Below are 17,063 nucleotides of genomic sequence, written 5' to 3' on the forward strand. Positions count from 1 at the left end.
AGATTTTTTGAAGTATAAAACAATGATGATGAAAAGAAAAGTTCGATGTTTCAATGTTATAACAAAGAGAAAAGTGAAAGTATAGTGCTAAAAATGGGATGAATTTAAAAAAAAAAAAATATGTGAAATACTAGAAATAAGATGTATTTTGAAATGAAAGAGATTTCATTTTATTAATAAAATTAAAAGTAGAATGCTATATATGGAAGATTTTTCAAAGTAAAATGCATAGATGAGGTAAAAAAAAGTTTAATGCTTCAATGTTGTAACAGAAAGAAAAGTAAAAATATAATGTTGAAAATAGGATGTTTTTTGAAAATGCAATGTGCTACTAAATAGAAAACCTAAAGTAGAATGTTTTAATTGGAAGATTTTTCAAAATAAAAAGAATATGAGTAAAAAAGAGTTTAATGTTTCAATGTTTTAAAATAAAAATAATTCACAGTATAATGCTACAAATGGGGTAATTTAATAAAATGAAATCTGCTACAATGTGTAAAACTGGAAATAATATCCTAAAAATGGAAGATTTTCCAAGGTAATATGCATAGATGAGAAAAAAAAAAGTTTCATGTTCCATTGTTGTAACAGAAAGAAAACTTACAATAAAATTCAAAAATATATCTAATGCTAAAAATAGAATATATATTTTTAAAATCATAATGCTAAAAATAGAATATATTTTTAAAATGATAATGATAAAAATGGGAAGATTTAGAATGCTATGATTGGAAGATTTTTTGAAGTATAATAATGAAAAGAAAAGTTTAAGGATTTAATGTTATAACAAAAAGACAAGTAAAAGTATAATGCTAAAAATGGGATGATTTTTTATAATTATAAGTCAATTGCTAAAAATATGCTACTAATAAAAAAACAGAGAGTAGAATGCTTTAATTGGAATATTTTTTAAAACAAATTGCATAAATAAGAATACCGAAAGTAGATTGCTACAATTGAAAGATTTTTCAAAGTAAAATGCTTTCATAAATCTTTTTTGGAAAATATGCTTTAAAAGAATTTAGAACTAGAAGTACAATGCAAAATGCCATTGATAAGGAAAAAAAAAGGTTTTAATTGGTAGATTTTTCAATGTAAAATGCCATTGATAAGGAAAAAATGTTTAATATCTAAATGTTGTAACTATTCAAATACAGGAAAGCTTTTGTTCTTTGTTGTTGTTTTAAATATCATTTTGTTTAGTTACTTCATAGCAGAACTTAAAGTATTTTGCTAATTCTTGCATTTAGCCCTTTTGGAACATACAACAAAAATATACAGACGTTTTTTGGAACATACCTGGAGTAAGAAATAAAAGTATTTTGCTATTTCTCCATACACTTGAAGTATAACTAGATTCAGTATCCCCACTGTAAATGACAAGAAAAATGGAAATTAACAGATGTCTACTATAACTAAGTTGTCAACAAAAAAAATTGAAATTGAAAAAAAAACTAACAGCAGAACATACCCAGCACTGAATTAAAGTGTCAATTGCTTTCATTATAATCTTCAAAATACTTGGTGGCTGTTTTATAAAATAAAGAGAAAAACCAATTAACTAAACCCGAAAAGAATTAGGTTTTTTATATCAAAAAAGTTCAGTGAAAACCGGGTTAACTTTATCTTCAAATGCATTAAACCCTAAAAGAACTACTACAATGAAAAGAATATCAACAGCTAAATAAAATTTTCATTTTCAAGTCTAGAGTTGACAAGTATGATACTAAACTTTTTGTAGCTTCACCATAACATGTGACAGATCCTAGAAGCACAGCACAAAACATAAGTCATGGTGTCATATATAACTAATGCAATCATTAAAATGTGTTAACATTTTAAATTAAAATGATGTAATAAATATAAGTTTGAAAGCATCACGTTAATAAGGGAAAAATGAAAATGTAATGTACTAATAAGAAAATAACATAAACTGCATTCTTTTTTCTTGCATTTAAACATTGAAAATTATACGAAAGTAAATTGCATTTATAGAAAAGAGGTGTGTTACATTAAAGCAGTGTATTTTAAAAATAGCTACCCAATTATTACCAAGATGGAAATAAAAAGAGATTATTGACTCGATTTTTCATTGGGGCATTTTGTCAAACACTAAAAAGACACAAACAACCTATAATAATATTCCATAACCAGATTCCTAATCTAACAAAAAAATATGCCAACCCCAATATAACTGTAAGTTTAATGAATGCCACAAAGGTACTTAACACCTCATGTAAAGGTTAAATTAAAATCAATAGGATTAAAAAAAGTACCTCAAGATAAACCCTCTGTCCACTGTGGCATTCTCTGATTTGGGTGAAAGTAAAGATGTCAAAGAAAAAACTACAATATGGGAAACCCATGCAGAATATCATTCTTGATTTCTCTGTTTTGCTTCAAGATTCTAGGGGTTTGATTTGCTTCAAAAGGTAGCAGTTGTACTTCATACAGGATAGTAGATAGTGTATTACTTGAATCTGTATGAAGTACAACTGCTACCTTTTGGTTTTTGTTAACTATCTCTTTGAACATGGATTTTTTAGTTGGTTTGTAATAGAAGTAACTGCAGGATTTTCTTGAATCAGGTGAGTTCTTGAAATAACTCGTATGCCCCATTTGTTACACATGACATGACAAAACAAATTATAATTCTTTTCCATGATCATGGTTTCTTGCAAGTGTTTTTTAAAAAGAAAAAAGATAATGTAAGTCCTCAAGGCTTGAGCTTTATGTTTCTTTCTTTCTAATGTTGTTGTTTTAAGCTTATATTAGTCATTTTCATGGGAGTTTGATAAACTCCATGATCAAGTCCGAAACTTTGTGGTTATTTATGGTTCCAATGATGGTTTAAGATGCACATCTGATCCTAGCCACTCATCTTAGGTTTCAACAAAAAAAAATAAAAAGAATATGTTTTTGCTTTTTGGCATTTTTTATTTCCATAAAAAATTAAAAAATATCATATGTAAACAAATCCATGTCAGCATGGAAACTCATTCAATATTCTAGCAAAATAAGTTACAATATTCTAACAGAATCTTACTCATGCCACAATTAGATGCTTTTTTAAAGTAAAATGCTTGGTTGGGTAAAAAATGTTTGATGTTTCAATCTTGTAACATAAGAAAAAGTGAAAGTACAATGCTAAAAATTGGAGGATTTTTTGAATGGCAATATGTTAATATTAAGAAAACTTGAAGTAGAAATATTATAGTTGGATAATTTTCAAAATTCAAAGCAAAACGCATGGATGAGTACAAAAAAGTAAGATGTTTTAATGTTGTAACATAAAGACAAGTAAGAAAAAATGATGAGATGATTTTTGAAAATGTATTATATTAATAATAAAAAAACTGAAAGTAGAATGTTATAATTTGGAATGTCTTAATAATAAGAAAACTAAAAGTAAAATGTTATAATTGGAATAAAAAAAATTCAAAGAAAGCATAGATTAGTAAAAAAAATGATTTTTCAATATTGTAACAGAAAGAAAAGTGAGTAAAATGATAAAAGTGGGATGAATTTTGAAAAGGAAATTTGACAATACTAAGAAAAATAAATGGATGATAAAAAAAAATATGATGTTTCAATGTTGTACCAAAACACAGAAAAGAAAATTGAGGGTATAATGTCAAAATGGGATGATTTTTAAAAAAGGAGTTTGATAAAACTAAGAAAAATGCATGGATGATTAAAATAAATTTGATGTTTAAATGTTATTACAAGCATAAAAAAATTGAGTACAATGCTAAAACCATGATGATTTTTCAAAGTAAAAAAAATATTTGACAGTACAATGCTAAAAATGAGATGATTTTTGAATGTGCAATCTTTAAATAATAAGATATTTAAAAGTAGATTGTTATAAATAGATGATTTTACAAAGTAAAATGCAGAGATGACTAAAACAAGTTTTATGTTTCAATGTTGTAATGTTGTAACAGAATATAAAGTGAGTACAATGTCAAAAAATGAGATGATTTTTGAAAATGCAATGTTTAAATAATAAGATATTTAAAAGTAAATTGTTATAAATAGAAAAAAAAAATTTAAGTAAAATGCATGGATGAGTAATAAAAAAGTTTGAAGTTTCAATGTAGTGACAAGAAGAAAAGTGAGTACAATGCTAAAAATTGGATAATTTTTGAAAATGCAATGTGTTAATAATAAAAAAAAACTAAACATAAAATGCTATAATTTGATGATTTTTCAAAGTTAAATGCATGGATGAATAAAAAAAAGTTTAATGTTTCAATACTGTAACAAAAAGAAAACTGATAGTACAATCCTAAAAATGGGATACTCTTTCAAATTCAATGTGCTAATAATAAGAAAACCAAAAGTGGAATGCTATAATTAGAAGATTATTCAAAGTACAATGCATAGATGGGAAAAAAAGTTTGATGCTTCGATGTTGTAACAGAAAGAAATGTGAGAGTCCAATGCTAAAAATGGGATGATATTTGAAAATGCAATGTTAATAATAAGAAAAGTAAAAGTAGAATGTTATAACTGGATGATTTTTTATAGTAAAATGTATAGATGAGTAAAAAGGTTTGATGTTTTAATATTGTAACAGAAAGAAAATTGAGAGTATAATGAGAAAAAGAGGATGATTTTTGAAAATGCAATGTGTAAATAATAAGAAAACTGAAAGTAGAATGCTCTAAATGGATGATTTTTCAAAGTAAACTACATAGATGATAAAAAAAGGTTAATGTTTCAATGTTGTAACAGATAGGAAAGTGAGAGTGTAATGCTAAAAATAGGATGCTTTTTGTAAATTCAATGTATAAATAGTATGAAAACTAAAAGTAGAATGTTATAATGTGATAATTAGATGAGAAAAAAAAAAGATTGAGGTTTCAATGTTGTAAAAGAAAGTGAAAACACAATATTAAAAATGGGATGATTTTTAAAAATGCAATGTGCTAATAATAAGAACAGTTTTCATAGTTTGATGTTACAATGTTGTAAAAGGAAAAAAAAAGTGAAAGTACAATGCTAAAAATGGGATGAATTTTGAAAATGCAATGTCATAACGATAAGAGAACTAAAAGTAGAACTTAAATCTTTTTGTTCTTTGTTCTTGTTTTGAATATCGTTTTGTTACTCAGTTCATAAGCAGAACTTACAGTAGTGTGCTATCTCTTGGATTTAGCCCTATGCATATTGAAGTTGTTTTGGTCTAAAATACTAATCAATGTTAAACTAATACATACAACAAGAATTTAGGACACACAGCAAAAGATAGAGTTGTTTAGTGGAACATACCTGGATTAAGCAATGAAAGTATTTTGCTATTTCTCAATACACTTGGAGTATAACAAGATTCAGCATCCCCACTATAAGTGAAAAGAAAAGTGGAATTATACAGATGTTAAATATCACTCAATATAATTAGAAAACTGTATCTTACATTGTCAATGAGAAAATTCAAATATAAAAAGAATAACAGCAACATGACATACCCATCACTGAATATAATTGGTTAAAGAAAAAATTTCTGTCTTTTCCCATAACTTAGTGCCAGGTCCTAGAAACACATAACACAAAACATAAGTCATACATAATCAACACAATCTTTATAATTGGTAAACTTTTTAAATGAAAATGTAATCTAATAACAAGAAAATAACAGAAAGTGCAATCTCTTTTCTTGCATATAAACCCAGGAAATTATATCAATATGGCTTTCTATTTGGGTAAATATTTTAAACACCGTGAATGTTTCAAGAAATTAACCTTTGGAGATGTTGGTTTCTCATGAGGTTGGCTTTGAAGGGGGCACCATGGTTTCAGGTGGCAACATCCATATTCCTGTAAAAAAAAAAAAGTAACTACGTTGTCAAATACTTTGTGTTCATGAAAAATAAAAAGACGCAAACAAACTATAATTATATTCCATGATCGAATTCCTAATATAATAAAAAATCATAATAATAATAATAATAAATTAATGCAGCATAGGTACTTAAACCCAAAAGAATTCAAACATAACTCAAGAATCTGAAAATGGGAAACAAGTGGTAGAATCAGACCGGAATAAGACACCCTCTGTCCATGGTGGCCATCGCCGGCGCAGGAGCCAGTGAAAAGGTCACGATTAGGGTGAAATCAGAGATGTGGGAAAACCATGCAGAACATCGTTCTTGATTTCTCTGATTTACTTCAAGATACCGGAGGTTTGATTTGCTGAGATCAAACAAAAGAATGCGTTGGGGCGTATAAGTTGATATTGGGGATGAAAGGCTTCCGTTTCAAGAAAGAAAGGCGGTAGAGGAGAAGTTAAGTGAATCGTTCCATCCAGAAGGGAAAAGAAGATGGCAGAAAAGCAAAGTAGGTGGCGTGAGATGTATTATTCATCCGATGGAAATTGTAACTTGTAAGTAGGTATAATGTGGGTTTATAGAATGGACAACAAATACATGAAGAAAAATGGGTTTATAGAATGTATTTTGGATCAAGAGGAGGAAAAGGATGAATAAGAAGGAGAACGAAGACCAGAGGAAAACCCTGGTAATTTCAAGAAAACAAGTACTCCGAGGAACCACATTAGAAAAGTAGATACGAAAAGGAAGAAGAATATGAAGAGTTCAGGTGCCCTCTCTCTTGGTGGCAGACGAACCGTTTGTGAATCGGCTCCAACTGCTTGAAGATCATGCTTTTAATTAGAATCTTAAGCATTAATTGTGTATTATTAACCGGTCATTTTAATTTTTTGAAGGGTTTTTCCGTTTTATTTTTAATTATAAGAATCTTTTTATCATAGAGTATTATTTTAACTAAGGCTCGTCAGGGTGTATTCGACATCGTATTCGGCAACTTTGGCGGGGCAAGGTCTCAGCAACTCAATGATGTTTTCCCATGAGAGACAAAGTTGTTTTTTCTTTTACTCCTTAACTCAAATTTTTTTTTTTTTCAAAAAAATACATTCTTTTCAAAAAAATCATTCAATTTCAAAAATATAATTTTTTTTTTCAAAATTTCAAATTTTAAACCCTCAATCTTCAACTATAAATATCATCATCCTTATTCATTCTCAACCTCATTCAAATTTTCTTAATTCAATTCTCCTAACTTTCTTATTTTTCATGTTCTTCAAAACATCATCGCTAATGGCTTGTGTGGTTCTTGTTTGGTCGTTTGAAGAAGAAATCTTGTTGGCTCGTTCATGGGTTGATGTTACAGAATACTCAATGCATATTAACCTCCCTACAACAACCTATTGAAGGAAAATCACCGAAAAATACAATCCCGAAGCCCCGGTCCCTTGAGGTAAAGAATAAATCTACTCCAAATGGAGGCACGCAAACGCACTTACAACTCGGTTTAACTGTATGTTTCATAGGGTGATGCATGAAACTGGAAATGGTGAAAATGAAAATACTTTGCTAGAGAATGTTCTTGAGGCTTACCATGTTGAAGCTAACAAAGATTTTCGGTTTGTTGAGTTTTGGCAAATTGTGAGGCAGTCCCCAAAATTTGCTCAAATTTAAACTCATTGTCTTTTAATTTAAGTTTTCAATTCTACTGTGTTATGTTTTTTAAGTTTAAGTGTGTATTAGTTTAATTTCAAGTGTGTTAGGTTTTTTAAGTTTAAGTGTGTATTATTTTAATTTCAAATGTGTTTTGTTTTTAAAGTATAAAGTGTGTGCTTTTTTTTTTAAGTCAATGAAATTTTAGTTCTAAAAAATATTGTGTGTTTGAAATGTTTGTTTTTTTAAATTAATTGATTTTAAAAAAATACAATGACGAGTGTGTCAACTGATGCCATGTAAATGGTAAAAATTTGAAGGAGTGTAGCAAATCTAACTCTGGCAAGTGTGTCACCACTCCCAGCAACTTAAGCGAATCCTTGCACGTTACGAATGATTGCGATTTGCCTACGTTTTTATGTCATTTTTCATATCATTATCACTAAGTTTTATAAACATATATTGTCAACGAACTAAAAAATAGTTTAATTAATTTTTAAAGATATGATATTTTGTGTGTTGTAACCGATTGTAAAAAACGACAAATGTGATATATTAATATTATGATGAAGATCATGAAATAGGTTCTTTTATTGAGAATATATGCCCAAAAGTTACTTTATAATGAAATAAAAACAAAAGTTACTTTATAATGAAATGAAAAAAAATACATTCTAAGACAAAAAAAAATATTGCATTTGTCGTTTGTTTATTTTCAATTGCAATAGAAGGTTATATTTAGAAGGTTGGGCACAACCAAAACCATCATAAAAATTGGGTCAAGCATAGATCAAGGAAAAACACAAAAATGTTGGGATTTTAGTTATTATTGTTACGTATATAAAGTCTAAGTGATCATTGTTCACACATACACTCTGATTGCCACATTCTCTCTAATTCTCTCGACACTTGAACACATTTACATCATTTCTAAGATTAATCGACACTTGTAATTTTATTTCAATTTGATATAAGTTCTATAGCATGTGATTTCATCACTTCTTGAGGTTTTATGTCGGAGATCCAAAATAATTAATGGGTTTTCTCGTAATTTGTTGTGTTATTGCATTTACTTTGATTTACTTATCAAATTATTCCATTATCTATTTTATTGTTAATTTCTTTTAATTATCGAAATTATCAAGGTACTCTATGGTATCTTGGTATCTTTTTTAATGTCTTAAGTTTTATTACATAAATTCACTTGTTGAATCACTTTAACACTATTTTTGTCCTAAATACACTTAATTTCATTATGAAGTAACAAACTTTTATTAAACTGTTATCTAAACTTAATCATTTCCTACCCGGGATCTTGGGCACAACCAAGATCTTCGACACGTTTCAAGATCTTAAGCACTTTGTTTTCACTTACCTTATTTTAAAAATAACGCAACACTTACTAATTTGGTTACGAAATTAGTTTGTTAATTTTCGATCAAAACACCTAGGATCTTGGATTGATGATTTATAGGGTCAATTGTAAAGTAGAATTTTTAACTTGTTAATTTTATCTTGAATATGTACTAACATCTCAAGCAAGCATAAGATGTTGGATTTAGTCAATATCGTGTACTATCATCGTGTCTCTTGTATTATATTGTACATGAATTAAGAGCTTGACTCGAAAGGAATGAACTAGGTCAAATCACATGTGGTCAATGTCTCATGAACGTTGAAGACCACCGTAAAAGTTGGGTTAGGCATGGATCAAGGAAGATCCCAAAAATGTAACACCTAGTTTGAGTAATGTTCTTCGGGACATCGGGCCGGAATTTGATCAGGTGAAGGTCTTGAGATTCAAAGGAATAGAGTTTAAACCTTTTCGGATGTTGATAATCTTGGATTAAGTGATTAAAGCCCTCAATTTGTGCCTTGAAGCAAAAGGGTAAAACTGGAAAGGTGATATATCGGGCTTCTTGCATAAATTAAGGATTTTAGTTCGATACTATTTAGTCAAAAAACCTAAATAGAATTGTGCAACTCGTCAATACCTTTTGTACATATAAAGAACACCGAAAACGGAGTTGAAACGAAAAAAAAAATTATGGTTGTTTAAAGTTGAATTGGAAATTGGGAATTTTCCCTACGCAAAGCACAGGAAAGCCCCTATGTTGGGTGTATGTGTTGAATTCTTGACACAAGTTTAATGACCTAGGTTGGGCGTAGGTTATGTTGCATTAGGCGTAGCCGTTGCAGACAAAAACCCTAACCCTAAGGTTTTAAGCTGTATTTAAGGGCTCTAACTTCTTGGGATCATTCCCATGACGAACCTGCATCACCTCATATCGTTCCTTTGAAACCCTAGCCACCATTCGTGAGTTCTAAAGCTTTTAGAGAGCTTTGTGTGCTCTTTGAAGTTAATAACTGGGTCATGAATCAGCCTAACATTCCAAACTAGAGTAAAAGACCTTTTTACCCTTCCCTATGCTTTGCCCAAGACCCAAGCCCAAACCAATAATCCAAAAGGCCCAACTTCCGTATACACACCCAAGGCCCAATTTTCCAAATTGGGCCCCCAAAACCCCTTTATGGGCCTAACATCCAAAGAAGCCCAAAATATACTAGCCATAAGCCCAAAAAGAATCTAATGGCCCAACAGGGCCTAAACTATGAAAACCCAACAATGGCACAAACCTCAAAAGCCCAAAACGCCCTTCTGGGGAGTACGCCCAGTGTACTAAAGACGTACGCCCCGCGTACTAGACCATAGAGCACAACGTACAACAACCTTATTCACAGACCTCATATTATGCTAAGCGTACTTCCTCGTACGTTCATCGTACTAGTCAGGAGTCCAAAAACCTTTACTTTGCTCTTAATGGGTTAAGTCAAGATGTCCAACACCTAGATCTGGTCCCTAACCAAGGTCTTAACCAGTAAAGTTTCCAACTTTACTCATAAACACAACTTAATGGGACTCAAAACTTAAAGAAGAGACTAAATAAGAGCTTAATGCATGCATGGACCAAACCTTTCATAAAGTTTCCATTTTATGAACATGGGACCTTCGTGGAATTTAGATCAAACATCCACTACTCTGGAGTAGATCAAAAGCTTACATTTTCATCAAAAAACTTAAACACAAAGATCATCAAGGTCAAAATCTTTTTACCTTTGGAAGCTTGCAAATGGAAAGATACTCCTGGATCTAGAAGCTCAAACCACAGCGCCATATGATTCTCTTATTCTTCTCCTTCTCAAGACACCCATCAAGCACATACCAAGCTCAAGAATCACTCAAATAAGGCTAAGGGTCGATTTATAGGGTTTAGAGGGATGGAGACTGAAGATATTAGGGTTAGGTTATGAGATAAGGAGCTTAAATATGGTCTAAAACTCTAAAATAAGGTTTGCATGAATTTGGAGTACGCGAGAGCATACTCCTCTCAAGTTTTGATCCTTCGCCTTCGTACGCCTAGCGTACACCGAGGAACGCCTAACGTACATAACTTCGCATCAGTACGCCCCGCATACTCCCTATGTATGCCCCGTGTACTAAGGTTTTTGCCTTAAACCTTGCAATCTTCCGAAGGCCATAAATCCATCTTTATAAACCCGATTCTGACGATCCTTATATCGACGAAGAGGTTACGAGATGCTATACACTTCTATCAACTCGTACTTGCTTTAAGAATTCCTTAACAAAAATCCAATTTCCATAAAGGCCCGACCTGACATTTTACTAAAATGCCCCTTTGGTTCCAAAACACAAGCCGAACACCCTGATCATCCAAATTACATCACCCACCTCCAAAAGAACCCAAATCTCAATTATTCTAGGGTCCTAAGCTTGCTAATACCCAATCCTTGATCACCAACCCAAAATGGGAAACGATTCGAAACAAGGCGTTACAACTCTCCTCTACTCAAATTCGATTTCGTCCTCGGAATCAGTCCTTGCCATTCCCAACACGCCAAACAACCTGAGCCACACAACCACAATCCCGAGTATACTGCTGCCTTCCTAAGGAAACCGAAACCTGTTGAATTAGGTGTCTAAGCCCATAACTATAATTGGTATGTACTTGACCCGAGGGTAGCATGGTCCATTTGGGTTGCATATCATCAGGACAATTTGTTAGGATGGACTTTTGAGAAGAGGATATTTATGGTTTATTAATATATTATAAGTTCTAATATATTAATATGAAATCATATGATTTAACTAGTATTGATCAAGAATTAGTTTGGAATTAATTTAGTGATCAAAAGAGACTAATTAAATCAATGGGGACTAATTGTGTAAATTAGTTATATTTATATGTTGGGCTTATGATCCATGTTGGACTAAGTTTATGTATGGATACATAAAGAGTTAGGCCACATAAACCATGGATCATAAACCCATGGGTATGGGTTAGGGTTAACACGTAACCTTTGGAATCCCACATATAAATATGTTACTCCATAGCCAAAATCATGACATATGTATTCTTGGAGAGTACGAACGATTTTGGTGGCTAGGATTCTCTCTCAAATGTCATCCTTTGTCCTAGATGTGTTGTGATTCCATTTGATGCATTCATACTAGTGGTGCTAAGTTCTTAAAGGCCAAATACAGCAAGTTCTACAAGCTACATAAAGCGGTAAACTCATAACTAGTATTTTATATTGTTTATGCCAATTGCATGCTAGTTGTAAGCTTAATGATTTGGAACTAATATTCATGTATAATTAGAGAAAACATATATCCAAAGCATTTAGGGTTGTATGTGCACCATAGGATGTTGTAGTATACGAAAACCCAACTATCAGAGCCATGAGTTGTTTTCTATTATACTTGATGTTATTATTGGTTTTCAAGTGAAAAAAAAACGTTTTTTTTTGTGCTGTCTGGACAGTAGACTCGCCGAGTCCACTGGGGAACTCGTCGAGTTCACCTTATAATTCAACCAACTTGTCGGGTCAGTTCATGCACTCGACGAGTTGGTGCCCCTGACATGACAACAGATTTCCGAGTTTTTTGGCCTGTTTTGGATTAGGTTCATTACCACAAAATGTTTTGGTTCATAAAATTTGATTTTAATGTTATGGTAATGATTATCCTCGTCCAAAAACAAGATAATTGTCAAAGTTTCAAGATTTGTATTAGTTTATATGATTAGCTAATTTCTTGAAAATTATTGATGTGAATTATCTTTACTTATGAGTTTAATCTAGATCATAGAAAATTATTTGATTATTGTGTTAATTAGAATATTTGATCTTAATGGTTTTTTATGAACTCCATAACTTGTCCTCAAGTTATGGAAAATGAAAAGTTTTTTCTTTTAAAAGAGTCATTAAAACTCATAGGTTATGAAAAATGGAAGAGTCTCATTTTTAATGGTGTTAATGTATTCCATAACTTGTCCTCAAGTTATTGAACTTTAAAAGTTTTCAATAAAAACCTTATTAATCTCATAAGTTATGGAATCCAAAAGTTTTTGAAAAGTTCAAAACTTGCCCTCAAGTTTTTGAATTTGTAAATGTAAAAGTCTATATTTTGAAACATTTAATTCCAAACCCTAAAATTTTAAAGTTTAAAATTCTACCCTTATACTATTATAATATTATAGGTTTAATATTTATATATGTGTATAAGAACAAAGTCATTCTTACTGTTAGTAGGCCTCATTCACGAAGTCGGTCTGTAAGGGGGTATAAGGTTACTGCCTATAAAATGGCAGTTTAATGGGTGACCACTCTCACCCACCGCTTCCTTAACTGGTGGAGGGTCTTAGCCGAACGAGTAGGATATGACACTAATTCTACCTTCAATTAAAGTATAATGATAAATATAAAGTAACTAAACTTTTATTAAATCCTCAATCTTAGTTACTTTAGGAAAAATGTGAATATGGTGCTAACCCATGAAATTGCACTTTGCACCTTGTTAAGTCGATAATGGAGCGTGTGTGGTTAACCGACACACTAATCTGGGACTGACAGTGCACGGAAAAGGGTATCTTGGTGTTAATCATAGATCAATTGAGCATGTGTGGTTAACCCATGAATATAGTATGTTGAATATGTTTGGTTATTTTGCTATAAAAGTGTTTTATACGAAAAATGTGTTATGATAAGCTACGATTCATGTTTATTTTGAGAAAATAACATATAAAACTCTTACACTTTAGAATCACCAACAAAAAAATACATAATATTACTTTCTTGGTAAAAATAGTTATAAAAAGTGCACCATATGATTTTTGGCAAAAAGAAAAGATTTTAAATGTTGTCATCACTTTCATAAAATGACTAAAACTAGTTAGTTGTCATCATTTATTACAAAAATTGTTTTGTTTGCTTCATTGGTTATATCTAGTGCCTTAGATGTAAGAAAACTACTTGCTTCAAATACACATAACATCTTTTAAGCATAAATACGATAATGTATGAAACGAACAGCAACGATACGACAAATACACGAAAAATAATTATATAAAAATATAATTATTACATACTATAATTATCATGGACATTTTGATAATTACGAATGCAAAGGAGATTTCATAAAATTTACAAACAATGAAAAAGATCATGTTGAACGGTTATATGAGACATTTTCTTCATAGTATTAAACAAGTATCGTAGTGAGTCTTCGATTGTAACCAAATCTTAAATGAGCGAGATAGTTGTGTATAGATCTATATGAGATTGACAATCCCCACCTATAGTTGTTCGCTAGAGCTACGATCGACGGGTCTGGGTGACAAATGTCTTAACATATCACGACGTTTGAAGAATGTCGGGCAGGCGCACGCCATAGTCGATAGCAGGGTTATAATCACTCACAAATAACTACAACAAATATTTATTGTTTTCATAATACCCTCTTTAGTTTTACACAATTATGAAACTTCATTTTTATACTCAATATAAGTAAGTATTTACTATTGCATTATGGTTTTATGGTTTTAAAACCACATCTATATTTAAGAAAACATTGTTGTTCTTGATACGAACACTACTGAATTTACAAAGGAAATACACTATTTTCTCACTACAAAATCTTATGAACTCACCAACATAATGTTGACACTTTCAAAACCACTTGTATTCTCAGGTAATCATTAGTTAGAAGAGACTAAGCTTTTGGTAAGTGACGCGAAGACGCCACGCTTGTTTATTTTGTTTTCATACAGTAATTAGATTTGAAACAATTAACATTTGGAACATGTAACTTATCTAATTATAATGTATGATGGTTGTTTATGTACTTGTGTTTCAACGTATTTAATTATCGTGATCCTATGCTCTCGTTCAACCCTCAAACGATTCCGCCATCCGGTATGGGGGTGTGACATATAGTGAAAAAACCCACCTGAGCTAAACAACAGAAGCTCAACAATCAACGATTAAAGGTCAAAATGTCAATAGTCAACATTTGGTCAACTAGGTGTGCAACGGTCAATACATGTATGCTCATGTATGTTTTTCTATATTTTCCCTACATTTTAATAAATTACATGTTACGTGTGATAAAAAATGTTGTTCCTGGTGATAATAACAAGATTTTCAAATATTTCAGATCTGAAACAAATATATGTTATATATGAAGAGATAGATCCTTTATGTTTGTATCGGAATAATAGATTCTATTTTGCAAAAAAAAAAAACATTGACCGTATTGGTAGCAAATGCACGTATGATCCATTCTTCTTTAAGTTTAAGTTATTTATTATAATCATGCTTTTGGTTTTTGATGCCTTTATATAATTTGATAAAACCAAATGTAATCAAGATAAGTAAGGATGTGAGTGGAGACATAAATGTGTATTGATTGATATATGTGGTATTATATTATTACTTTATTATATATATATATATATATATATATATATATATATATATATATATATATATATATATATATATATTTCCAATACTCTTGTTCATGTTTATTGTAACATCATGTTTTGAGAAGTTCTTATTTCAGGATTTTGGACAATAAATGGATCAAGTAAACGCCTTGGGATTCAAGGGAATATGGGTTATACCCTATTGGATGTTGATAATATTGGTTATGTGATCCAATCCTTTGGTTTGTGCTTTGGAGTCAAAGGGTAAAATGGGAAAAGTGTTATTTCAGACTTCTTTCGTAAATTAAGGATTTTAGTTTGGTATGTTTTAATTCAAAACTAATTAGATAAAACTGTGAGGCTCTTTAATACCTTTATGTGCATATAAAGAACGTTGAAAACGGAGTTGAAACGGATATGTTATGGTTTTTTGAAGTTGAAGTGGAAATAATGGGGTTTTGTCATACTTAGGGCGTATGAGAGTTACGCAAAGCGTCACTGCTACACAGGGCATAACAAAGATTATACAGGGCACAACTTGCTAAGTGTGGATCGTGTTCTTGATGGGCTATGCATGGCGTAACTTAGATTACGCAGAGCATAATCACGACATATCAAAACCCTAATATTTGATTTTTAGCCCTATTTAAGGGCTCTAACTTATGGGAAATCCTCTCATGACCATCCTCCATCACTTAAGATCATTCCTTGAGAAACCCTAGCCTACTCTCACTTTTTTTGAGCCTTGACATCATTTTATGAGGTTATATCTCCATTGGAAGGTGAAATTTTTGAACAAGGTGGTGGCAAATTGTATAGAAGAAGGGTTCAAGTATGGATCCAACAAGGTTACTTCATTCCTGGACAATTATGAGTAAAAAGCTTCAAACTTGCTCATTGGTTTCATAGATCTAGTTATTTGTCATGTTTGCCACTTTTGGTCCCTTGAGCTTGTGTGTTGAGAGTTGTAAGAACTCTAGCACCTTTGAGCTATATGGAACACTCTTGGGACTTATTGGAGTTGGAAAGTTATGCTTTGGTGCGTGTTCATTACGTCATGCAAGTTTTGTTAGCATTTTTGGTCATTTTAGTGCATAAAGTTTAGATCCTGAAAGTTTGTGACCATGTTATGGATAAAGTTGGAAACTTTATCCATCTAAACATCATATTGATTCAACTTGAAGGTTGGAGACTTAGACTTAATGAATTAAGATGAGAAAGATGCATTTTTGGTCCTTTTGAGACTTAAAGACTAGATCTTGGTTGTTTGGTCTATCATAATGGATAAAGTTTGAAACTTTATCCATTATGGAGCTATTAGAACCAGATCTGAGCTTTGAGTGAAATGTCTTAACGTATTAAGTGCTTAAAATAAAGTTTGGCAAGGGACATCGTACGCGGGGCGTAATCTGGGCTACACCCAGCGTAACCTGATTCTTGCCCATTTTTTGGATAAGACTCTACGCCTTGTGTTGAGTAAAATGTACGCCACACGTAAGTCAACGAAAGGTTGAGTGTTGACTTTTAGTCAACTGTGAGGGGTTAAGGACATAGAACGACAGGATGTTCTTTTGCCCAAATGAGGATTTATATTGGTATTTGGAATTTTTAAGTTGGAGTATTTACTTTAATTACTAATTAGAGCTTGGTTTTGGATAGTTTTAGTGAGAAAGACTTTAGCACCGTCAACTTGTGTGCGAGATCTCTTCATTTACCGATCGAGGTGAGTATTCTCATTGTACTCGTGGTTCAAAGGCACCAATGTCAGCCCACTAGATTATGTTGTGTATAATGC

The 17,063-nt window shown here is 31.3% G+C and overlaps 1 long non-coding RNA gene across 1 annotated transcript; it reads right to left on the reverse strand.

Annotated features, from left to right (window-relative positions):
• Nucleotides 1–1,184: 1,184 nt before the first annotated feature.
• On the reverse strand, nt 1,185–6,759 carry LOC111914609 (uncharacterized). The gene is made up of 5 exons (XR_002857866.3): nt 6,045–6,759; nt 5,749–5,823; nt 5,475–5,539; nt 5,278–5,348; nt 1,185–1,370 (listed from the first exon to the last, which is right to left on the reverse strand). It is a non-coding gene; the product is annotated as an uncharacterized LOC111914609 (long non-coding RNA).
• Between the last annotated feature and the right edge of the window lie 10,304 nt (nt 6,760–17,063).

The sequence above is a fragment of the Lactuca sativa genome, chromosome 4 (genome assembly GCF_002870075.4).
Source record: "Lactuca sativa cultivar Salinas chromosome 4, Lsat_Salinas_v11, whole genome shotgun sequence".
NCBI classification, from domain to species: Eukaryota; Viridiplantae; Streptophyta; class Magnoliopsida; order Asterales; family Asteraceae; genus Lactuca; species Lactuca sativa.